Source organism: Antechinus flavipes, chromosome 1 (genome assembly GCF_016432865.1).
Source record: "Antechinus flavipes isolate AdamAnt ecotype Samford, QLD, Australia chromosome 1, AdamAnt_v2, whole genome shotgun sequence".
Classification (NCBI taxonomy): domain Eukaryota; kingdom Metazoa; phylum Chordata; class Mammalia; order Dasyuromorphia; family Dasyuridae; genus Antechinus; species Antechinus flavipes.
This window is the reverse complement of record NC_067398.1, coordinates 496,075,039-496,100,963: the sequence shown is the minus strand read 5'-3', so window position 1 is coordinate 496,100,963 and position 25,925 is coordinate 496,075,039. Positions and strand designations below refer to the sequence as shown.

At 34.6% G+C, this 25,925-nt stretch overlaps 1 long non-coding RNA gene across 1 annotated transcript in view; it reads left to right on the top strand.

The window, feature by feature from the left end:
* Positions 1-21,759, top strand: part of LOC127543959 (uncharacterized) — an 86,369-nt gene extending 64,610 nt beyond the window's left edge. Inside the window, exons 2-3 of the long non-coding RNA XR_007949350.1 lie at positions 16,129-16,244; positions 19,744-21,759. This is a non-coding gene — a long non-coding RNA (uncharacterized LOC127543959). The remainder of the gene's footprint in view (positions 1-16,128; positions 16,245-19,743) is intronic.
* The last annotated feature ends 4,166 nt before the right edge of the window (positions 21,760-25,925 follow it).

The following is a 25,925-nucleotide window of genomic DNA, read 5'->3' as shown; positions in this document are numbered from 1 at the left end:
GGGACTTTAGGCAAAGGAATGGAGTTGGGAAATGGCAGGAAGAATTCAGAATGCAGTGATTAGTCTGGTTTGGCAAAATATTGAATAGGGAGGTGAATGATGTAGTTAAAGCTTGAAAGATGAGTTGGAGGTAGATTATAGAAGGGAATGAATGTCAGATAAGAGTTTGAAATTTATTCTCTAGTTATTGAAAGTTTTTGAACAGAGGAGCAACATGATCAGAGCTGATTATTAAGGTTACTCTAGTAGCAATGTGCAGAATTGCTGGGAGTGAGAAAAAGATTACTGAGCAGTTAGCAAGCTGTTATAGTAGCTTGGGAGTAGACTTGAATTGGCTTGCATAATGCTTTAACTATCTTTTTTTTTTTTAAATAAAATATCAGTTCAAACTGGTACCCAACAAATATTACATTTTGGTAATCATTATTTTCCTCTCTTTTACATATGGGGAAAATGAGGCACAAACCGATTTCTTTAGATACATACAATGGCAAACTTCTCCACAAATCCCTACCTCTTATATAACTTGATTAGTGTTGGTACATTGAGTAATCCTGGTACTTTCAGCCAATATTAGAATTTTTAACCCTTCTTTCTTTGACATTTTAGGGTAAATCCAATTAAAAATTGTGAAGAAGACAAAGTTGTTTTTTTTTTTCCACACTTAAACTTTTGTTAATTTTTTCTGCCTCTCTTATACCTCTTGCCTAGTTGCCTCTCAGCTGCTCAGTTTTGCTTCATTAAAACTTGCTTTCAGAAAAGGAACTGACAAACTTAACAGTTTATCACTGATAAAAGGATAAGGACAAAGAACTGATAAACTTATCACAGACTAAATTAATCTGGGTGTCTCTGACTGAGGAGTGGTGCTAATTTAAGTGGAGGCAAAAAAATATCTAATTGTTGAATTAGAATTCAGGAAGATCACTTGACTGGCTAGAACACTGGGTCAGATTTTTAAAAAAATGGAATAAATGAAAAGTCTTTTACATGGAGCGCAAAAAATCAGTCCCCAAAGTAGAAGATGGATGAAACATGGTTAGACAGCAGCTCTTCTAAAAAATATCTGGGTAGAGGGTGTGTAGTAAAATTCAAGGTGTGTGATTGATGCCAGGAGTATGCTGGAATCAGTTTGATCTAGTTTGTTAGAGCTTATTGTGAAATTTTCAGTGGGAACATTTATACATCTAAAATTGGCAAATGACAAACTTGCAAAATAAGGCTTGATTTATTGTTTAGCTGATTGTTCAGACGTGGTGGTTCAGAAAGTGATGGTAAAAATGTTAATAATGCAAATTAAACTTAAACTTTTTTTTTCTCTCAGAGAGCTGGTTGTCAAATATTTATTAGTATACCTTTGGTATCTGGAATAGTGTGTTCAGTTCCCAAGTCTACATTTTAGAAAGGGATTGATAAACTGGAGGTGTTTCAGAAGAGGTCAGCCCAGATTTTGTAGGACCTCAAATTCAAGTCCTGTGAAGATCATGAGTTAGGATTGGAGAAGACTTGGAAGATGTTTATATAGTGCTTATCTTTAAGTATTTGAAGTGTTGTAATGAAGAAGAGGTAATGAATCTCTTTTGTCAGATTTGGAAAGCAAAGAATTTGCAAAAAAGCAAGATGTTTACGAGCTGTGTGACCTTGGATGAGTCATTTAACCTCTATTTACCTCATTTTACTTATCTGTAAAATGGACTTAATGATAGTACTTGCCACCCATGAGCAAATATGATCATATTTGTAAAAAAATTTACAAACCTCAAAGAGCTATATAAATGCTAGCTATTGTCATTAATTGTTAAGGACCATGCTTAGGTGAAGGGGCAGGTCAGTTGTCAGAGAGACTCCACAGCTGTGAATCATAAACTTGAAGGAGTTGAAAAGCAGCCTTCCCAGATGTTCCTTGTGTATTGGGAATGAAATGAAATGGAGGCAAGAGGGAAGAGGAGAGAGGTCAGACAACACAACTACCTCTCAGTCTCCTTGTATCATCATCATCCTCTCACATGAAGAGATAGATCCATTCTACAGGTCTGAGTTAGACCTCTAGCAGCCACTGGCAGGTGGCTCCCATATCACAACAATTAATGTTATTAGCTATAAGTTTAGACTTGAGGTAAGGGATGGAGCAGGAGGAGGGAAGGGATGCTTCTTAACATTTAGAGTTGGTAAAGAGTGAAATGGACTACCTTGGGAGGTAGAAGGTTACTCCCTCATTGGAGGTCTTTAAGCAAAAGCTAGAATACATGTTAAGTATGGTACAGAAAGGAACAAGCATTTGTTAGCTGCCTCCTACATACCAGACACTGTGCTAATTAAACACTTTACAAATATTGCTTAATTAAAATCAAAATGGATACCTTATTTGGGCATAAAGGTTGATACCATAAGCAAATTAGGAGAGCAAGGGATAGTTTATCTATCAGATCCAAAGATCCCCTTTGGAGGGAAGAATTTATGACCAAAGACAAAACTAGAGAACTTTATGAAATGCAAAATGGACTACTTTGATTATATAAAATTTAAAAGGTTTTGTACAAACAAAACCAGCACAAACAAGATTAAAAGGAAATACAAAGCTGGGAAAAGTTTTATAGCCAATGTTTCTGATAAAGACTTCATTTCTTTTTTATTTTAATTTTTTGGTTTTGCTTTATTTTTAAATTAAAGCTTTTTATTTTGAAAATATATGCATGTGTAATTTTCAACATTCACCCTTACAAAACCTTACGTTCCAAATTTTTGCCCTCTCTTTCCCCCATCCCCTCCCTTAAATGACAAGTAATACAACATATGTTAAACCTGTGCAATTCCTCTATACATATTTTCATAAACATCATGAAAACATGATGAAAATGTCAAGAAAAATAAGATCAAAAAGGGAAAAATTAGAAAGAAAACAAAATGCAAGCAAACAACAACAAAAACGTGAAAATACTATGTTGTGGTCCACATTCAATTCCCACAGTCCTCTCTCTGGGTGCAGATGGCTCTCTTTATCACAAGACCATTGGAAATAGTCTGAATCACCTCATTATTGAAAACAGCCAAGTCCATCAGAATTAATCATCTAATCTTGCTTTTGCTGTGTATAATTATCTCCTAGTTTCACTCATTTCACTTTGCATTAGTTCATGTAAATTTCTCCAGACCTCTCTGAAATCATCTTGCTGATCAATTCTTGCAGAACAATAATATTACATAATATTCATATACCAGTTCTTATTCAGCCATTCTCCAACTGAGGGGCATCCACTCAATTTCCAGTAAATGTCTCATTTCTAAAATATATAAAGAACTGTGTCAAATTTACAAGAATGCAAGTTATTCCCCAATTAATAAATGGTGAAAGGATATGAACAGAAATTTTCAGAAGAGGAAATTAAAGCCATCTATAGTCATATGAAAAAATGTTCTAAATCCTATTGATTAGAGAAATGTAAATTAAAACAACTCTGAGGTACCACTTCACATCTTTCGTATTGGCTAAGATATCAAGAAAAGATAATGATAAATGTTGGAGGGGATGTGAGAAAACTGAGATATTAATGCATTGTTGGTGGGGTTGTGAAATGATCTAACCATTCAGGAGAGCAATTTGGAACTATGCCCAAAGGGCGATAAAACTGTATATACCCTTTGATGCAGCAGTGCTACTACAAGGAAATCATAAAAAAAGGAAAAGGACCCACATGTGCAAAAATGTAGTAACTCTTTTTATGGTGGCAAAGATGCCCATCAATTGGGGAATGGCTGAATAAGTTATGGCATATGAAAGTAATAGAATATTATTTTATTAAAAAAATGATGAGCTAGCTGATTTTTAAAAGTCCTGAAAATATTTACACGAACTGATGTTGAGCAAAATAAGTAGAACTAGAAATACAATATACACAGTAACAGCAAGTTTGGGCAATGATCAACTATGAAAGACTTGATTCTTTTCAGTGATTTTGTGATCCAAGACAATCCTAATCAACTTTGGATAGAAAATTCCATCTGCATCCAGAGAGAGAACTATGGAGGCTAAATGTAAATCAACACATGCCATATTCACTTTTCCCCCCTTTTCTTTATTTTTTTTTCTCTCGTGGTTTTTTCCTTTTGTTCTGATTTTTCTTTCCCAACATGATTCATATAGCCACGTATATTTTTAAAAATTAATGTACACGTATAACCAGAAAAAGAAAACAATAAAAAGTAGAAAATTATTCCTTTATTTGAGTCTCACAACAATCTTGAGCGTTAGATATCATTGATTCCCATTTTACAGTTGAGGAAACTGAATCAGATAGGTTAAATGATTTGGTCAGGATCACATAAATACTAATTGCTGCATAAATGCCCATTGTTATCATGATTGGTTTACTTACTGCTAAATTAAGAAACTAGAATGAATTCAGGTCAGGGGACACATGATTTCAGTCATGTCATGGGGTAGTAGTAGGAGGAAATTGTTGACTTTCTTCTTTCAATAGTTGTTTAATCATGTCATATTCTTGGGGTTTACTTGGCAAAGATACTGGAGGAGTTTGCCATTTCCTTCTCAAGTTCATTTTATAGATGAGGAAACTGAGGTAAGTAGAGTTAAGTGATTTGTCCAAGATCACACTGCTAGTTAGTGTCTGAGGTTAGATTTCAACACAGGAAGATGAGTATTCCTAACTCCAGGCCCTGAATTCTAACCACTTACACCACCTAGTTACTGTCTATTAATAGGCTGAAAGTGTGATCTTTACTGAAAGAAGAGGATGAAGTAGGTGGCACATCCTAATTTTTCTAGGCCTAGATTTTAATGATAAACACAAGTTCACTTAATTCACCTTCACTGATCAAACATTATTCTGTTCCTGTTAAGAATTCCATACTAATAAAGTCCCTATTTTCTCCCTTTTAAGGTAATACAGGCCTTCAAGTATAGTTCTGAGAAGAAACTTTAACATCTTCCCATTTAAATGAACAAACATAAAAGTCACAGAGTTTTCAGAGCTCTCTTCCATACATTATTTCCCTTAACTCTCAAAATAAGGCAATCATGGCAGATACTGATATCTTGAGGTAAAAGTTAAAAAGAGAAATTAAGATTACAGAGTTCATTGGTTAGAACCAGAACTTTCATTCTCTAATTCATTCATTATTTACTAAATGTTTATTGTGTGTAGCTAGGTAGCACAGTGGTTTGATTGAATGTTGGGTCTGGAGTCAGGAAGATTCTTCTTCTTGAGTTCAAATCCTGTCCTAGACACTTAGCTGTGTAATTCTGAACAAGTAATTTAAGCCTATTTGCCTTAGTTCTTCATTTGCAAAATGAGCTGGAGAAGGAAATGGCAACCCCCACTAATATCTTTGTTAAAAAACCCCCAAAGAGCTGGGTATCCCTGGCAGTGGGACAAAGTTGTTTACAAAATATGGTGCTATATGCTGGAGGTGAAGTAAAATTTAAATAAAATCTTTCAGCTGCACTAGAACTGATTCTGTTTTACTACCATTGAGAGCTCTCCTCATGGAATATTCTAGTGCAGACTTTTATGGATCTCAATAGGATTTCTTTTGAAGAAGACTACAACCATCTCTTAGAATGCCTAACTTCCTTTAAATAGCTATTTCAGAAAAACTACCTCTCTTGATTCCTCATTAGCACCCTGCAAATCAGACATATTTTATATTTATTTTTCCATGAACATGTATACTCCCAGTAGAGTGAAAGCTTTTTGAAAACAGGATTATTTTATTTTTGTCTTTGTATCTCCCTTGCTTAGCACAATGCTTGTCAAGTAGGAAGTGATTAACAAATTTTCGTTAAACTCAATGCTATTGAATGATCAAATAAGAGACTGATAAGTCTTGCATGTGCAGTTAAAACTGCCATTAAGTATATTTGTGGAATATAGGTTAAAGGTGCTAAGACCCTGTCCAATATCTACATATCAGTGTGATAGATCCAAACTCTCATGAAAATGAATAATTAACCCAAGGCTAATCGCATGTCCAAAATCATTAGTGAAAATTGATTTTCCTTCTGGGTTGGGCTGCTTTTCTCTATGGCATCATGATGTTGTTTTCAGAGTCAAACAGAGTTCCTGGTGAAGCATTCAGAGAATGTTTATTCATATCCCCACAGTCCCTTCCTTTTCCTGAATGAGGGGATCCTAGTGATTTTTAATTTGGAAAGTTTTGGCTGGCTTTGCTTTTGAGTGGGGAAGAGGTGAAGACTGCATCATGATAATTCTATAAGACAGGGGATTCAACATAGAACATCAAATTAACACATAGTGAATAATGGGTCACTTAGGAAAGAGCCAGAGGGAGTACAATGGGGATCAGCTCTTTGGGTTGAGGTATAATCCCTGCCAACTGACTTCATGGATTGTAATGGAGCAGGGTGGGAAATCTGCTTTGTTGGCAGCTGGTTAAATGCCTTTCCAGTAACATGGTGGAAATAGATTATATATAAATACAGTCACGTGTAATAATAAAGGGAACTTGGACTGAAGGCACAAACCACCAGGACACCAGGGGGCTTCCCAGTGGTTCCTGTTATATTTCTGAAAGGGAAAAAACTATATGACTCAAGTCCCCAATAAGGAGATCATTATTTGAATTGCATTCCATTTTTAACCAGATGCTCTGCATGCCCAAGAAAGCAATACAGGCATCAGGATAATTGATAAAACAAAAAAAGCTACTGTACATTAAACTTGCAGATCTCTATAAAGACTTACTGGAAGAATGAAGTTTGGTTCCAGTGTAGGAAGATATTTGCTAGAGCTGAAAGTAGGGACTTTTTTGTACCCAGGACAAAGATCACAAATTGTGCCTAGAGCAAATGATACAAAGTATGGGGGAAATGGATGCCCCAATATACCATCTTCAGATAATCATTGGGAGGCCCCTCTACTCATATGATAGTTTTATGTGGAATAGAAGAAGAGGAATTTAATTCACTACCTGGTAGTTTGTTTTTCTAACAAATTACTTTTATTTACTAGGCACTGAGTTCTGCTGTTTTTTAATGCTGCTTGAAGATGGCAAAGACTTGGCCTCTAATTCCGGCACTCTCTAAATTGAGAATTCAGACTAAATCCTGATTACACCATCTTGGTTCTGGCACTGTTCTTTAGTACGGGATGCCAGTGGGAGAGATATAAGTTTTAGCTGAGGTTGGGAAAGGGACCCCAAAAGTTTGGAATCACCGATCAGTAGTTAGAGATGCCTCGAGGTGTCTCAAAAGAATTTGCAGGCTTGAACCTATTCCTGAGGCCAGAAGACTTTAGAATCAGATAGATTGTTGGAACAGAAGCCCCTAAAGGTCAGGGGACCTCAACATCATTGGTGTTGTTGAGGTTGAAAAGAGGGACCCAAGAGTCCCAGACTGATATCACAAGGTGTCTCAAAAGAATTTGCAGGCTTGAACCCATCTCCTAGTCAAGGGGCCAAGTTTATTAAAAGGAATATGATGCCATAACTAAGTGGACTGAATTCTGAGAGAATCCAGTAAAGAGACTGAAGCAAGGAGATACAGCTTTCAATCATAGATATGCTAATTCTATGACCTGAGGGTAAGACTAGGAAGTAATCTCCAGATGAATTAAGGGTGGTCTTCAGATAGATTGGGTGTTCTCAGTTTCTTGAGACAGATTCCAAAGCCAAGGACTCATTAGAACAGAAACCCCAAGTTCAAGGGACCCCAAAATCACATTATATCACTGTCTCCCCTAGAAGCTATATTACATCACTTTGATATTTTGACCACCAAGTTTGTCTTTAGCTCTGTTTCTTTTTCAATCAACCATGGAGGAAGTGTGAGTCCTGTATTTGGTACAGATTGTACACATAGCTCATGGAATGGGGCAGAGGGACAAAAGGAATTGGCAAAAAGGAATGGCTTTGCTTTCTCCTAATATTTCTTCTTCTTTCTGCATTGCAGGCTCTTTAAATAACTAAGTGCTACAGTGATCACATATACATTAGTTGCAATAGTGAAAACTGAAACAGGCACATAATCGCTACTTTGTAATACATCAATAAGGAAGGAGACAGCCAGAGTATTACAGAGTATCAGGTACACAGGTCAGCAGGAAGTAACATCAAAGCAGTGTGCTTGCTGCCTTAAAGGAAGACAAAAGCAATAGTGTAAATGAGATGGCAGGTATCATGGGTGAAATGGCTCCCAGAGGGCAGGGTACAAGTTGTTCTTTAAGGGTAGGGATTGTTTCTTTTTGTCCCCAGCACTTGACACAAAGCCTTCCACATTTTAGGAACTTAATAAAAGCTTACTGAATTGAATTAAATCTGTGCTTTTTAATAACATATCAGTTTCTCTATACTCTTCATTAACATGTATTTAAATTTTTTTTATTTTTTCAATTACATGTAAAGATAGCTTTCAGCATTCATTTCTCTCTCTCTTTTTTAGGCAATTGAGGTTAAGTCACATTTGAATAGAGAGAGACAACATATAGGAAGTTTCAGTTACAAGTTAGATGAAAAGGGTTCATGGTCCTTAGGGTGTAAGTGGCAATAAAGACGATATTTTAAAACATTTTAAAAATATTGTTTCCATTGATTAAACCATCATCTCTGGTTTCATTGTTAATCCATTTTGTAGCATCCATGATTTTACTGGCAAGAGCTTTCTTTTCTGGGTCTTCGAGTAAGTTGTGGCTGCTGAGGAGGTAGGTGCCAGCATATATTTCCCAAGGATTATTTTCCATGCTAATAACTATAGGGATTAGGTAGGGCTAGTGTTTTGGAGTCATTGCTGTCACTGTTACTCTTTGTGCAGTCTTAGGTTTCTCCACTGGGGACCAAGGGGAGGTGATGGGTAATGTGGAGGTGGTGGTTTGATAAATTCCACCTCTAATCCAGTTTTCAAGGTGCTTTGCCTATTTCAGTGTTGGTAGTTGGCATTGGAAATGGCAAAGTTCTGAGGCTTTTTTCTCACAGAGGTTGAGAATCATATACATAGAGATGATATAGCCAGCACAGCAGATAGAGCTAGAGTCTAGGAGCCAGGAAATTCAAATTTTGCCCCAAACATTTACTAGTTGTGTGACCATGGCAAGTTATTTAATTTCTATATGTCTAGTTTTTTGAACTATAAAATGGAGATAATAATTGCATCTATCTCCCAAGATTGTAGCGAGAATCAAAATAATACTTGTAAAGCACTAAATAGAGCATCTGGCACATAGAAGATGCTTAATAATTACTTGTACCTTCTCCCTCTTGTTAAACCAATGAAGTTCCTGAGAAGGTATAGAAAGAGTTGAAAAGTGAACCCAGGATAGAGCTATGAGATATACCCACAATTAGGGGCCCCAATATAAATGATGATGATGTTCAGCTGTTTTCAGTCATGTGCAGCTGCTTCTGACTTTCTAGATTTCAATAGCACAGGTATCTTTTCCTTCTTTCTTCTCTGTCTTTTAAAACAAATATTTATCTCTCCCTGCCCCTTCCCTAATGCACATTTTTAAAAAAATCTGAACAACAAACATGTGTAGTCCAGCAAAACAAATTTTTACCTTGATCATGTCTAAAATGTATATCTCATTCTGTATATCCATTATCTCTCTGTTAGGAAGTAGGTGGCTTGATTCAACTTAATTTTTCTGACTTGGTCTATGATTGCATCAATCATATCTCTAAAGTTTTTTCAAAATTGTTTTTGTCTATAATGTTGTCCTTACATATAGTATTTTAATTTTGTTCACTTTACTTTGCATCAGTTCACAGAGGTCTTCCCTGGTATCCTGTGAAACTGGCCATTTCATCATTCTCTATGGCACGATAATATTCCATTACATTTCTTAGTCATAATTTGTAAGTTAGGTACCCCTTTAGTGTCTGGCTTTAAGGTACTAAGAAAAGAGCCCATATAAATATTTGTATCTGTGGGTCCATTTCTTTTCTTTGATTTCTTTGGGGAATAGTCCTAGTGGTATAATTGAGTCAATGATCTGTAGAGATTAGTGACTTTGGGGGCAGAGTTTCAATTTATTTTCCAGAATATCTGGACCAATTCTTAGTTCTCTATCTATGGTAGAACTTTGATAAGCAGAGTTTAGGAAAAGAAAGCATTAGAATTAGCAATGATTTAGTCTTTACATATTCCCTTTACAAGGAATGTGGGCTTATTTGCATGTTTCCTTGGTGCCAGAGAGCAATCACTAAAATGAATAGAATGCTAAGACTTCAGATTAAAGACTAACACTTATACCTCTGGCCAGGTCTGACCTATGTTCTAGTACAGAGCTTTTGCATTTTCAGTATAGTAAAAGCCAATAGAGCCCAGGAGTTTCTTGTCCCAATAATTTATTTTGTCAGCTTCCATTAATAAAACATAACTTCTCCCTTTATTGCTATCTTCATTTACTCCAAGAAGTCTTTTGGGTTTCATGCACGGAAGGAAGGGAAAGTGCCTCTTATGACGTACTACCACCACTGGCTTTCTGTTTATGCTGTCAGATTGAGGAGCGAACCCACATGCCATGGAGGGCATATCACGGTTTTCCATCCTTACTTGCCAGCACGTTTTCCAAGCATAATCATTTATATTATTTTTTAAAGAGGAGTTGAGATAATGGTTGGTCTTAGAGAGCAAAGGCTAAACCTACTGATAAACTTCGGCTGCTACCCCAGGAGAAACGTTGACCTCAATTGCCAAAAAAAGCATGGCCTCACTTCCTGCATGGGCCCTGTTAAATGCTTCACTAGGAACTTAGGAAACTTAGGAGGCTAGACAGAGCTCTGTGTGGGCCAAAGAGGGAGATAAATGAGCAATACAAACAATCCTTTGGCCAAGTCTTAAGGAAGAAAACAATGGAGCAGCTCTTTCTCCATCTCCTCCCCATTCATCAGTTATATTTTAGCAGTGCTTCAGCAAGAAAGAAAAGGGATTTGTCCAACATCAAGACATTATGACATGTGCCCAATACTCACTGCTCTTATCAGTGAAAATCACTTTTGGATTTTGAAGAACCCAAGGCAAAGCTTTAGAGAACCCAGGAATCCATTTATTTCCTTTCCCACTGATGAGTTTTTAGGGTGTGGTGCAAAATTTCCCTCTGGAGCACCAGTTGGCCAGAGGACCAGAATTCTAATTTGTTTCCTCGATTCCCCTTCTCTCTAGTGAATATTTATGGCCTCCTACAAGCATGGAATTGGGAGACTAAGTCTAGGAGTATTTCTATGTAGCACTTAGAGGTCCTAAGGGCAAAAATAACATCTGCATGGCTTCTCATGTCCTGGAAATCTAATGACAGATAAAGACCTAGAATTTGGAATACTCAATATCTGTAAACTCCAGAGTTGGAAATTTATCTTCTTTTTCTTAGGATTTTTCACAGAGCCTTTTTGTATACTAGGCATTTTTTTTTTTTTTACCTCATTAGGTTATTTGTTGTAGGCAGATATCTTTGCTAATCTTCAAATGCTACAGATATGGGGCACAATGGATAGAGTGCTAGGTCTAGAGTTAGGAAGACTCATCTTTGTGATTTTGGACATGACTGAACAACTGGACAGCAACAAAATATTCTAGGCACTGGGCTCCAATTTGGGAATACAAATACAAAGAAAATACATTCTACCAGATTCATTAGATTGCTTATTTGAAACCTCATCTCTATAATGTTAGAAAACAGGAGAAAGGTTAGTGGCAGTTGTATGCTAGAACCGGCTCATACCAGTTTGTAAGAATTGATTGTTAAAATTTCAGTGACAGCATATCTCTAGAACTGACAAAAACTACAAATCGACTTGATTTATTATTTTTATTTTGTTGACTGTCTTAGACTTAAGAAAGTGATAAACTGTTAATTAAACATAGATTAATCCTAAAACTGAGATGTATTGCTCTAGTCTTTCAAAAAGCCACTTATTAAATTTTTACCAGCATGTCCCTGATTTGTGATCTTGACAGTTGCATTAAATGATTTGTGGATATTAAGATTATTCTGAAACTGGAAACTGAGTGGGTGACCATCAATTGGAGAATGGTTGAATAAGTTATGGCATATGAATGTTATGGAATATTATTGGTCTATAAGAAATGATCAGTAGGATGATTTTAGAGAAGCCTGGAGAGATTTGCATGCACTGATGCTAAGTGAAATAAGCAGAACCAGGAGATCATTATACATGGTGAATATATGATGATCAATTCTGATGGATGTGACTCTTTTTAATAATGAGATGATTGAGGCCAGTTCTAAAGATCTTGTGATAACCCAAAGAGAAGACTGTGGATCACAATGTAGCATTTGCACTCTTTTTGTTGTTTGCATTTTGTTTTCTTTCTCATTTTTTTTTCCTTTTTGTTCTGATTTTTCTTGCTTAGCAAGATAATTGTATACACATGTATACATATATTGGATTTAACATGTATTTTAACATGTTTAACACTCATATTGCTATCAGATTATTTGTATAGATTATTTGTTATCTAGGGGAGGGAGTGAGAGGGGAGGGGAAAATTTGGGGCACAAGGGTTTGCAAGGGTCAGTGTTGAAAAACTACCCATGCATATGTTTTGAAAATAAAAAGCTTTAATAAAAAAATATTATTCTGAGACTTGAAGAGATTCAAGGAAAGGTACAAACCTTCTTTTCCTACTGGAATTCATAGGATTATAAAGTTAGATTCAGGAGGAATGTTAGAGATTGTATGGTCTTATCTCTCATTTTACAAAAGAGGAAATGAAAGCCCAGAAGGATTAATTATTTACCTAAGGTCACAAAGGAAGTATAGAGCAGATTCTGTTGTTCGTTCATTTCAATGACCCCATTTTTGGTTTTCCTGGCAGAGATCCTGAAATGGTTTGCCATTTCCTTCTTTAACTCATTTTATAGATGAGGAAACTGAGACAAATAAGATTAAATGACTTGCTCAGGATCACACAGCTAGTTAAGTGACTGAAACAGTATTTGATTCTAAGCCTTGCATTCTATTCATTGTACCATCTAAATGCCCTGATGATACTGGATATTAAGGCCAAGTTCTCTGATGTCCAAATTTGGTGCTCCTTCATTTCTAGAAAGCATTTAAACTCTATTTTGAATTCTCTACTCTGGTCTTACTAAAAATTACCTCAGTAAATTGTTCTATGAGTAAATGGTTATAGACAGCACAAATAAAAGCAAGACTTTTAGTGAGGAACAAAAATTCCTCCAATCCCCCAAATGTCCTAGTGTGGTTACAGATCTTTACTAGAACAAACTCAATTAATATAAAAATAATAGTGGATAAGATGCTTCCACAAAACAGACATACAAAAGTCCATTTCTTTTTCTTTTGGTTTCCACTGAGGTCTGGGTGGATGGGCAATGGGGTGGGGCAGGGTAGAGTTCTAAATAGAGCCTAATCTACTCCTCTGGCCAAGAAAACAGAAGTGATTCATGGTTCCAGAAGCTTTGTCCCTCAGAGGAAACTATCTCACTTGAGTTTTTCTGGCAACTTGAGGACACCTTTAGTATTTCAAAAATGCTCCTGGCTGAATGTGCCTATTTGTAGATAGTGAAAGACTTCTTATAATTACTTCCTGAGAGAATATTTCTTTCAGCTCAAAAAATGGATACTAGTCAGCACATGTCTCTGCCAGTTGTTTTGAAAGTAACACAAGATGAGTAAGACACAGTATTAATTCACCAAGAAAATAACGACCAGAGTGATTATGGGAAGAACGACTCATGCACAATAACACATATTCATTGCTATCTTGCCTGCCTAGCCTCTTATTGATACCCAAATAACTAATGAAGTTAGTGGGAATTATACATATGTATTAGGGAGAGAATAGGTTCCTAAGAATGTGTGGTAGATGTCAATGCCAGGGTTCTCCCTAGGTAGCTGACTAAAGTTATCTGGGAAAGGGTTGAGTAATGGTAGAAAAGAAATATTACATATGGATTAGTCAATATATCCATTAACCTTACTATTTTTCTATTTGTGGACACTTCTGAGAAAACTGCTGTTATTAAAGTAATTTGGACCTGTGTATGAAATCATGGGATTTCCTGGTGTGATTTCCTTCAATATTATCTTCTAAACCTCAGCTTCCTAATCTGTAGGTTGCAACTCCATATTGGGGCTCATAACTGAATGTGGAGGTTGCAAAGTTATGTTTTATTATCAGTATATGTTTGATTTGCATACCTACTTGCCCAATCATATAAACATTTCTTGGGTGAAAAAGGGAAAAAGTTTAAGAAGCCCTGTTCTAAACCTATAGAAAGTAAATGACTTTTCACACACAAAAAAGTTTGGATAAAGTAATATAATATTGGTTTCACATTAATACTATATGTTGACTAAAAATTAGCCATCTTATCATAGTCTGTTTTGTAATGAATTTCCTTAAATGGTATGATATGCTAAAAGTGTGTACTTCTATCATGTTTCAAGAAGATAAAGGTATACCTTGTTTTGTTGTGCTTTGTTTTATTGAGCTTCACAGATACTGCATTTTCTTTCTTTTAAATTTTTTTTAATTGAAGGTTTATGGCAACCCTTTGTTGACAGAGCTTGACAGAGTCATTTTTTCAACAGTACACGATCATATCATGTCTCTCTATCATATCTTGATAATTCTCTTTGAAACTTTTTCACTAATATTATTATATCTTTTATGGTGATCTGTGATCAATATTATTTGATGTTACTATTAAAATTGATTTGCAGTTCCATGAATCTCACCTATATAATAGAGTGAACTTAATAAATGGTATGGTCTCTGACTACTCCACTGACCAGCTGGTCCCTGTCTTTCTCCTTCTCCTCAGGCCTCCCTATTCCTTCAGATACAACTATATTGAAGAACGTTGTATTAACTTAATTGATAAAGCAATGGCGGGGTTTGAGAGGATTGATTCCAATTTTGAAAGACGTTCTACTATAGCTACAATGTCATCAGACAGTGTCATACGCTACAGAAAAATCTTTCATAAAAGAAAGAGTCAATTGACATGGCAAATTTCACTATATCTTATTTTAAGAAATTGCCACAGCCTCATTTTCAGTGACTACCACCCTGACCAGGCAACAGCCATCAACACTGAGGCAAGACCCTCCACCAGCAAAAAGATTATGATTCACTGAAACCTCAAATGTTAGTTAGCATTTTTAGCAATAAAATAATTTTTAAATTAAAATACATATAGTTTTTTTAGATATAATAATTTTGCACACTTCATAAATTGTGGGTAGTGTAAAGGTAAATTTTATATGCAGTGAGAAACCAAAAAGTTCATGTGATTCTGTATAGACATGTTTTCTTTATTGTAATATTTTCTTTATTATGGTGATCTAGAATCAAACCCACAATATCCCTGAGGTATGCCTGTATATATGCAGCTAGCTTCTTTCACTCATCAGGATATGAATGAGAGGCCACATAAGATAATTTTAATGGATAAAAGTCTAATTTTGTAATCAGAAAGATCTTACTTCAAGTACTGTCCCTACTACATAATAGCTGGATGACCAGAGGTCAGTTCCTCATACTATCAGTGCCCCTAGACTGTTCCCTAGGAATACAAATTACAGATAACTGGTGATTTGTATTGCTGAAAATAATTCCTACATTGAGAGTTTGCCACATTGATGAAATCATGAATCCAGACATCTCTCTACCTATATCCCTCCAAATAACGCCCTCTTCTTGAAGATAAGAGATGGGATGATGGGTACTCATTATTGAAAATCATGTATACAGCTCTAGGTCAATTGATCAGAACATATTATCACCATTTAGAGTCCTCACTTTAATCTACTTTAAGGTTAAGTTGCCAAGCAGCACTGAACCTAACTATAGAATACTACGGAGATATTTTTGGGAAAATAGACATACAGCTCATGCTTGTGATTTCTTCTTCAAAGGGTGATATGGCCACAATCATATTGGAGGAATATTGAGGAAAGGAATAAGGAGAAGGAAATACATTTTTATATAGTGATTATTATGTATCTAGACACAATGCTAAGCATTTTCCTCACAAAAACCCTGTGAGGCAGGTGTTATTATTATCCCTAATAATAGGAATTAACAGGGGTTAAATGACCTGCCCAAGATCATATAGCTAGTAAGTATTTGAGTACAAATTTGAATTTAGGTTTTCCTGATTTCAGATTCAAGGTCTTATCACCGGCTACTTCTGGTAAAGAGGATGGAATACCAGATCCCCACAGTGGAGCTGTTGAAAACTCTCTGGAGTTTTCCCAATGTTCCTTAAATCTCACAAAAGGTAGGTCATCTTGACAAATAGATAATGGTACTGACTGTAGCATGGACCGTGATAAACTATACTCTTTTCTCTAATAAGACTTCAGTGAGGGTAGAGACTACATATTTCATGTCCAGTGAACAGTCCCAGATGTGTTCTTCTACCCCTAAAGCTATTACTAAAGTGTAGTAGTACCCTAGGCAGGTGGGTTGTGCAGTGATTAGCATGCCAGATCTAGAGTCAGGAAGACTCAACTTCATGAGTTCCAATCCAATCTCAAACACTTTCTAGGTGTGTGGCCCTGAACAAGACATTTAATTCCATTTGCCTCAGTTTCCTCATCTGTCAAATGAACTGGAGAAGGAAATCACTCCAATATCTTGGCCATGAAAATCCCAAATGGAATCATAAAGAGTGAGAGACGACTAAACAATTCTGGCTATTATACTCTAGTTATTATTCATTTAATGCCTATGTGGTACAATATGTATATTATATTCCCAGCATTAGCCATAATTATTATGATTTATGGTCATGGCACTATATCAACAGCTTTCCTCAGACGTGCTAATGTATGATTATGTTGATGAACTGGTCTTGTTGAGATCTGGCTTAGATATTAAGTTCATGGTTTATTACTCTCTAGGTATATCTAAACACTTATCAAACACTAGTGTTAACATAAATATTGTGACTTTACTGAGTTAAGAAGAGAGAAGATATTGAATGGAGTCCACTAGTCACACAGATAGAATTATGCCCCTTTGGAGTTTCATTTTTCCAGTTTTTCAGCTTGTCTCTAGTTTTCATTAAGCTACAGCTCAGAAAAGGCTTCTGTTCTTTATCAGATCAAAATTCAGTAGATTTATCTAAGGTTGTAGCTATGTGATAGATGCCAAAACATCTGGTTAGTTTACTTAGTTATTAAGAACCTTGTCTATATAATGCCAAACAGCCAGTTTAATTTAATTTAGCAAAGCAAGTACTTGGTGAATACCTATTGTGTGGACAGTACCAAGTTGTGGGGAATTTTTTAAAAAGCACCATTCATTTTAAGAAGTAATTAGTGATTTATTCCCATCAGAAATCTATAGCCTATGGAATGAAAAAGAATTCATATTCAGGAAAATTGTACTGTAACACAAAAGTTTATGGCAACATGGCCAGCATGATGGCTAAAAAGAGGCTCTCCCCACAACCTTAGAGGTAGAGAAGGAATTATGTACTAAACATAGAGTAATTACAGCTGAATCCTCAAGATAAAAAGGCAAAATGCCCTTATGAAGTAAAAATGTCAAGAATGAGAGAATTTAGAACTCTTGTTATGCATTCTTACCCACAATTGCCATTCCTGTTTTGGCTGTGAGTACAAGCAAGCTTACATACTTCTGACTGACAGCCTGGCTATAAGGATTCATCTCCCATGGCAATGACCCCAATTAACCAACCTCTTTGCCAGGAAAATCTTAAATGGGGTCATGAAGAGTAAGACATGACTTATTGAGTAAACAACAACAACAAACCAAGCTCTATTTCCATTCCCTACGGGAGTTGGTAGATATTGATTCTATCCTGACACATGAAGGAAAAAAGAAAAGGAATAGAAATTGGAAGGGAAAAAGAAGAAAAGTTTCAGTCAGGGTGGAACAGAAGTAGAATATTCAGAGCCATAGCCTAGCGAAGAATGAGAACTGAATCTGAGGGAAAGTATACTGAAAAACCAATTAGGCTTAGTTCTCTATTCTTAGCAAGTTTAACCAGGCAGGGATCCTGACTAGCCACATCAGGCTCCCTCATATTCTCCAATATGAGAAAATTGAGGCCACTCAATTGCCCAGTCCTAGGATTCAGTTTCCACTGCTGCAAAGGAGAGGGACCTAAGAATGAAGAGGATTCCCAAAGATGAAAGGGAACCTGGAAACTTTCCCCCACTACCATCAAAAAACAATAGCTAACAAGTAAATAAAGCATGAGGGAGAATCATAATGATAGAAGGAAGAAGTAAACTTCAAAAAGGAAATGACTTTGAGCAAACATTATTATATGCAGCAAAATGAATCAATATTACCTAATGAAAGAGAGAATCCTGTAGACTGTTGAGAGATTGTGGAACAATAGAAAGAAACTTCCAAAATGAGACAGAGATAGACATAGACAGAGAGGAGGAAGAGAAATGGGGAGGGGATGGAGAAAAGAGAGATAGGGAAAGAGACAAAGATAGAGAGACAAAGACAGAGACACAGAGAGAAATGTAGACGAAACAGGGAAAGGAAAGAAGAGTAGTAGATAAAGATCTTTTGGTGAATTGTGTCTAGGAGAATTGACACATTAAGAAACTACTTTCTCTGAGAAAGGTTTGTATCTGCTCGGAGAATATCTTTAAGCTTCTTGATGGAAGAAACTATTTAGCTTTTGTCTCTGTATTCCTAGCATTTAGTATAGTACCTGAAACACAGTAGGTGCTTAATAAATGCTTATTGATTAAAAAACAAAAGGATGGTTAGATAAATGCTTATTGATTGACTGATTGGCTGATAATCTGGTCTTAATATTGGAGACTGATCATGGGCTAGAGAAAAAGGAATGGGTTTCAGAATTTGGAAAATGAAGGGACTTCTATCCCACAATACTGCTCCATCATGACATTGCATCCCTTCTGATCCAATATTTCTAAGAGCAAAACATAGTAGAAAAAAGGGAAGGCAAGCTAAAGTCTAGCAAGGTAAAAAACATGGACATTAGACAAAAAAAAGAGATAAAACCCAAAACTCAAAAGCTTTATTTCTCTAATAATCACCATGAGAATAAAAAAAGACCTTTGCCAAAGAATCAGAAAAGAAAATGAAGTCTGGACTGGAAAGGAAGAGAAATAATGAAAAGAACACAATAGAAAACTTCTTGGGAAATGATTTAGGAAAATAAAATGACTATAAATATGGTTTGGAGAGCAGGAGAAAATTTCAATCGCTTGCTTAAATATATAAAGAGAAAATGCAAAAACCCCAGAAGAAATTGACAGATAAATTGAAATAGAGAGGTAGAAGAAGAAGAAGGAGAAGGAAGAGGAGGAGGAAGAGGAGGAGGAGAGAAAAAAGGAGGAGGAAGAGGAGGAAGGAAGGAAGGAAGGAAGCATAATGGATATGGGCAAATGCCAAAATCATCTAAGACAGAGTTTTGCACTTGGGGAAAATAGTGGGGACACCTGCTTCTAGGTGAAAGGAAAACTGGCATGAGTGGACATCCTTTGTTGGCCTACTGTAGTTGGAAAAGCAATCCCTTTATATTGGCTACATTGTTAGAATAGCAACAGGCTAGATGCAATAGGCATCTTTAAAACTACATGATTAAGCATTATCTGCCTTTTCTTTTCTTCATTTAGTCTAAGGACAAAGTATCTTTTCATTCATGCAAGTAACAACACCTTGTGTGAAGGGGAGAGGATCCTCTTCTCCTCTATTCTTGGGCCATGTGTTCTCAAGAATAAACTTGAGATTTTGTCATGTTTCCTTTTTTCTTTTAGGTTTTACTTGAAGGAAGAAAAATCTTTGACCTACTGGCTTGAGCTATTTAGGACTTGGGAATCCAAGAATCCATGCTGAATCTTACACTATGACCGGTAGGGAAATTCTGATAAGCAAGGATCTTAGACCAGTGGATTTGAATATGTTAGGAGGAATTCTACATGGGAATCCTTTCTCTCCTCAAAGACTGAGGTGACATAGGTAGAGATTATGCTTTGAAGATATATAGAAAGAGCCCCATTTGTTTTTTTTTTACTATATTTTTAAAATAAATAATTCTTTGTAAAAGCTAACATAATCTTAATTTGTTAAATGGAACTAGGAATTAATCTCTGGCCCTCTAAAATGAGAACACAATCAGTTGGGGCTGGACCTGATAGCAGAAAAATTTGCCTAACCTCTTCTGAGTAACAGAGACACTGGGAGCAAGGAACAATAAAATGGAACAGACCTGGCCCTTGGACTGTTTGGCCCAGAGACAAATCCCAAGTTGCAGAAGAAAGAATACTAAACAGAGTAAGTAAATGTAAAGAGCTTGGCAAAAGCAGTCAAGTGAGAATGGGGAGAAAGTAGGGAAATCATTATAATGTAATAGCATCAAAATAGGACAGGCAGTAATCATAAGATGAATGTCCTGACTGAAAGGAAGGAGATAATTACTTTAAGGGGAGAAAAACACAACCCTAATAATAATTACTTTAAATGTGAATTGATTAAACAATTTGATCCAATGAAAGTAACAAGACAGATAATAAAGTAAAAACCAAAAATTTCATACATACAAGAAATATATCTAAAATACAGAAACATGAAGAATAAAAATGAGAGACTGGAATAAAGTTTACAACATATCAATTTTTTTTTTTGAGTAGGAGTTACACTCATGCTACCAGAAAAAGCAAAAATAAAAATTCTCAATATTAAGAGAAACAAATAGAAAAGCCATGTTATACTTAAGAAATTATCATCAGTTAGCAAACATTAAAACTAAATATATACATATATATGCACTAAAGAGCATAGAATTTTGATTTATTAAAAAATAGTTAACTGAATTACCAAAAAAGACATAGAAAATAACATAATTGTTGCAAGAGGCTTTAATGTTCCACTTACAGAGCTAGATAGATTTAACAGAAAGGTAAATATGGAATTCAATGAATTCCTGGAAAATGTAGGGCTGAAAGACTTAAGTTTTTAATGAGAATATTAAACAATATAGGTTATATATGTATATTATATGTGTGTATATTTTTTCTTAGTACCATGAAGCACTTTTACAAAAATAGACTGTATATTTTAACATAGTAATTGAACAAATTAATGCAAAAAGGGGAAATGCCAAAAACATACTTTGTAGACCAAAATGCAATAGAAATAGTAGTTAATGAAGGAGACATAAGCAAAAAGATTATAGAAATAAATGAAGCTTAATAATGAAATCCAGAGTAATGATTTTATCAAAGAACAAACCACAGAAACAATGAATGGTTATTTGAAAGCAAGTGCTAATAATGAAATGAACCTGAAATTCCTTGGGTGCTATTAATGTGATCCTGAAAGGAAAAATTATACATATATATAAGAAAAGAGGATTAGTTAGTTGAATATGCAATTTTAATAATTTGAAAATCAACCCCAAAAAGGCACAAAAGAAGAAAATTTGAAAATTAGATGAATAAAAAGAAGGAAAACAAAAAGTCTACAGTAATGAATTAAATTTAAAAGCTAATTCTTTGGAAAAAATTAACTAAATTGACAATCTTTTACCCAATATGAAAAAGGAGAAAAGAATCATATTAGCAAAATAACTAACATGTTAAAGTCATAAAAGAAAGAAATACAATTATTAACCAATAGCTACTATACACAATTCTATGCCAATAAGGTTGAGAATTTAAAAGAAATGAAGAATTATGTACAAAATCCAAAAAGTAATTAAATTAATTAATTTAACATGAAATAGATAGTAATCCAATGTCAGGAAATGAAATTGAATAATCTAAAAATGGAAAGTGGGGGACAGAAATCCCTGTTAAGTTTAAATGATTTATCTAAATAAATAGATGATTTATCTTTATTTTATATTTAAATATAAATATGTTTATTTATATTTAATAAATAGATAAATAGATCTAAAATAAATAGATGATTTATAGGTAAATTTTATCAAATGTTTAAGAACAATTAAAATCTATACTATTTTAATTGTTTTTAGAAATTGAGAAAGAAAGCACTTTACTAGATTTCCATTATGAGAAAAACATTCTCATACTGAAACCAAGAAAAGATAAAGAAAAGAAAAAAAGAGTATTGGATGATACAATTATTGAATATTCCTGAAAATATTTTAAATAAAATCCTGAAAATAATACAAATCTATCAAAAAATTATTCTCTTTGACAAAGTTGGATTTATGCTAAGAATACAGGGATAGTTTAACATGAATAAAATAATTAATATTAAGCATATTAAGAACAAAACAATTATCATATGATTATATCAATAGATGCAGAGAATGCTTTTGACAAAATATTTATTTATGACAAAACCCCTACAAAGCACAAACATAGAAAGAGAATTTTTATTGTGATGAAATCTATTTATATAAAAATGTATATTATATATATACATATATCTTAAAATAAAAAATACTATGCTCCTTAATTTATAGAATTAGTGCATATATTAAGCAAATTACAAAAGAATCTTTTAATGAGCTTAATATAATCCATTTAGAGGGACAAAAAATACAAGAGACATCATGAGAAAATGAGAAATAAAGAAATGAGTACTTTTAAGCTTCTGCATCACATTATAAAATAGTAATTTCTTGAAGGTAAACAATAAAACAGCTGGGTGACACAGTAGAGAGTGCTGGGCTTCCAATCAGGAAGATTCTTTTTCCTGAGTTCCAAGTACTTACTAGCTATGTGACCCTATGCAAGTCACTTAATGTTGTTTACCTCAAATTCCTCATCTGTAAGGTGAGCAGGAGAAGAAAATGACAAACCGAATCAGCATCTTTGCCAAGAAGATCCCTGATGGGGTTGTGGAGAGTTGTACACAAGTGAAACAACTAAATAACAATAAAAATGATAGAAAAATAGATCAGTGGAACTAACTAAATGAGGAAGAATCAGAAACAAATGAAATTAGCAGTTCAAAGTCTGATAAAATCAAAAGCTTAAATAAATTGGGAGAGAACTCTCCAATTTTTAATGGGTTTTGTCACTTTATGATTACATTGGAAAGAAAAATAGTTTAAAAGAATGAAAGGTCATTAAAATGGAAACATTCATAATTACCCTGTATAAAGTCCTTTCTGGCTCTAAAATTCTATAGTTCTTGTCTGTATATATGTATGGGAGTGGGAGTGGGGAGTGCAATGGAGGGAGGGCAGGATACAGGGAGGGAAAAAAGATATTTAAATCTTGGCAGCTATCTACAGATTCCACCAGTTCCCTAGAACACAGGTTGAAAGATTAGATGAGGAAAGGACAGCATGTACTAATCATATCCCAAAGTGGTTGGGAATCCCCTGTTGTTTGTCGGGGGCCCTGGGAGGCAAGACAGTGATGTCCAACAATAGCCATCATGGATTTCTGCCATTGAAGTAAGTGAGGTATGTGCTTACTTTGGCCCTGATGTAGAGCCCTTTCAGGAGTTTCAGCCCATTCCAGTATGATCCAGTAGGATGACCCTTGACCCTAGTTTCATAATTTCTATTTTTCAAATAATAGCTAAAATTTATAGGATATTTTATGGTTTGCATTGTACATTGGATCCACGATGTCCACAAATTCTCACAAGCAAGCTTATAAGGTGATTAGAGTACTTGATAAAGTCTTGAGAAGACTTCAAAGAAGTCTTTAGGAAGGTTCAAAACCTACTTCTATAATTTATTACCTGTGTGACATTTGGTAGTGATATAGAATAGGATTTCTCTATTATTATTTCTTAGATTTTGTTATCATATAGAAATGCATCTGAAATTTGAGGGTTTATTCTGTAGCCTACAACTTTTCTAACGTTATTAATTATCTCAGTAATTTGCTGAGTCTCTAAGATTTCTCAAGTATGCTATCATTTCATCAGCATATGGGGATAATGTCCTATCTCTTATTTACTTTTTAATGCTTTTATTTTAATTTATTGCTATTGCTAGCATTTTTGGAACTAAATAAGTAATAGTGGGGAAAGTAGACATTCTTATTTTACTCCTGTATTTGTTGAAAAAGGTTTTAGTGTATTGCCATTGCATATAATGCTGATTTTTGATATTTCAGAAATTCCCTCTGTAACTATTCTTTTAAAGGTCTAAATTTTTTTTTTAATAAAAATGATTCTTGTACTTTGTCAAATGCATTTCTTGAATTTGTTGTTTTGCATATTTTGGTTTTTTATGTGATTAATTATGTTGTTTCTTTTCCTAATGCTGAAGGACTCACTTGATCATAATGAGTGATTTCTTGAATAAACCCCTATGGTCTGGATTTTATTTAAATTTTTTGACTTAATATTCATTCATTATATTGGTCTATAATTTTCCTTTTGTGTCTTATCCTTACTTAGATTAGGTATGAGGGCTATATTTCATAAAAAAAGATTCCATCAAGTTTTTAAAATAATTTATTTAAGTATAATAATTTGTAATTTTTTTGGGGGGTGGGGTAAGGCGATTGGGGTTAAATTGCCCAGGGTCACACAGCTAGTGAGTGTTAAGTGTGTGAGGTCAAATTTGAACTCAGATCCTCTTGACTCCAGGGTTGGTACTCTATACATTGTGCCATCTAGCTGCCCCCATAATAAATTCTTAATAACTACTTTTTGAATTTAATTCTACTTGAATTTTACCTTTTAGCCTTGGAGAATATGAATGCCTTTAAAGACAGCATTTTTTTTTTTTACAAGAAGTCACTCTGGATCCTTTTTTCTAATTTAATCCATGGAGTTGAATTATTTTATAGGCCTGATTTTCTGGATTCCTCACAAAATGAGTCTCAAGCCTGCAAGTTCAATCACTTAACAATTTATTCATGACTTGTCAGGGGTTTGTTAAGCAATCTAGTGAAGAATGGTGTTGAGAGGAAATGGAAACTTATTCAACCATTTGGTTATTGGTATAAGTTCTAGAATTAGTTTATAATTAAGCAAATATTGCCACCCCATCTTTTTCCAAAAGACAAACTATGATAATATCTGCATGAAAACCGAAGAAATTATGATCCCAATGGAATTGATATGGATTGCTAAAGTAATGAAGAATGAGTGTGAAATGTAAGACTGGTCTGTTGAGTAGCTTACATATGATGCATATGAAAAATTTAAAGATGTTTTTCAGTATATGTGCACTTTGGAATATATTCTCAGTATATATTTTGGAAAATTTTAAGGTGTCCTAGATTATTGGATAGTATTTCACAGAAAAAAAAAAAGCCCAGCCCAAGAGTAAAGAAAGACCGAAGGTAAAATTCCATTACTATGGACACATATACAAGTCACTTAACTCCTCAGCCCTCAATTGCTTCATCTGTAAAATGAACATTATTAGCAGCATGTATTTCACATATTTGTTGTTATATATACCAAATGAGAAAATATAGAAAAAGTTCACTGCAAAAATTTTTTAAAAATTCATTAGGTTGGAGATTACATTTGTTAGAGGGAGCTCCCATTGAGAAAACTCCTACTCAGTAAATGGCAGGTTGCCATTTACTCTACCACTTATCATATTAAAGATTACATGGGGGTGCTCAGTCAATATGTCAGAGACAGAATTTGAATCAGGGTTAACTTGCTCTGAGGTCATTGAACTATCTATTACACTATCTTATCTCTTTTTCAAATCTAAAAGCAAGATCTAAAGTCAATTATATGCTGTTATCAATTGTTGTGGTGATTATTGTCATCAAATGACAACAATAACCACCACAACAATTGATAACAGCATATAATTGACTTTAGATATTACTTTTTACTTTACTTTTACGATATGTGTACTTTATGTGCCCCTAAAACAATTTTCTGCTTCCCTATTAGTTTTTTTTTAAGTTTCTTGAATATAGACTGTACTTCACATAAGAGAAAAACTCTATTCTCTGACAATTGCTATCTGTCCATTTCTCCCCTTTCCCCACCATAGCAGCCAATTGTCATATAGATCATCAATTGGCAGCTA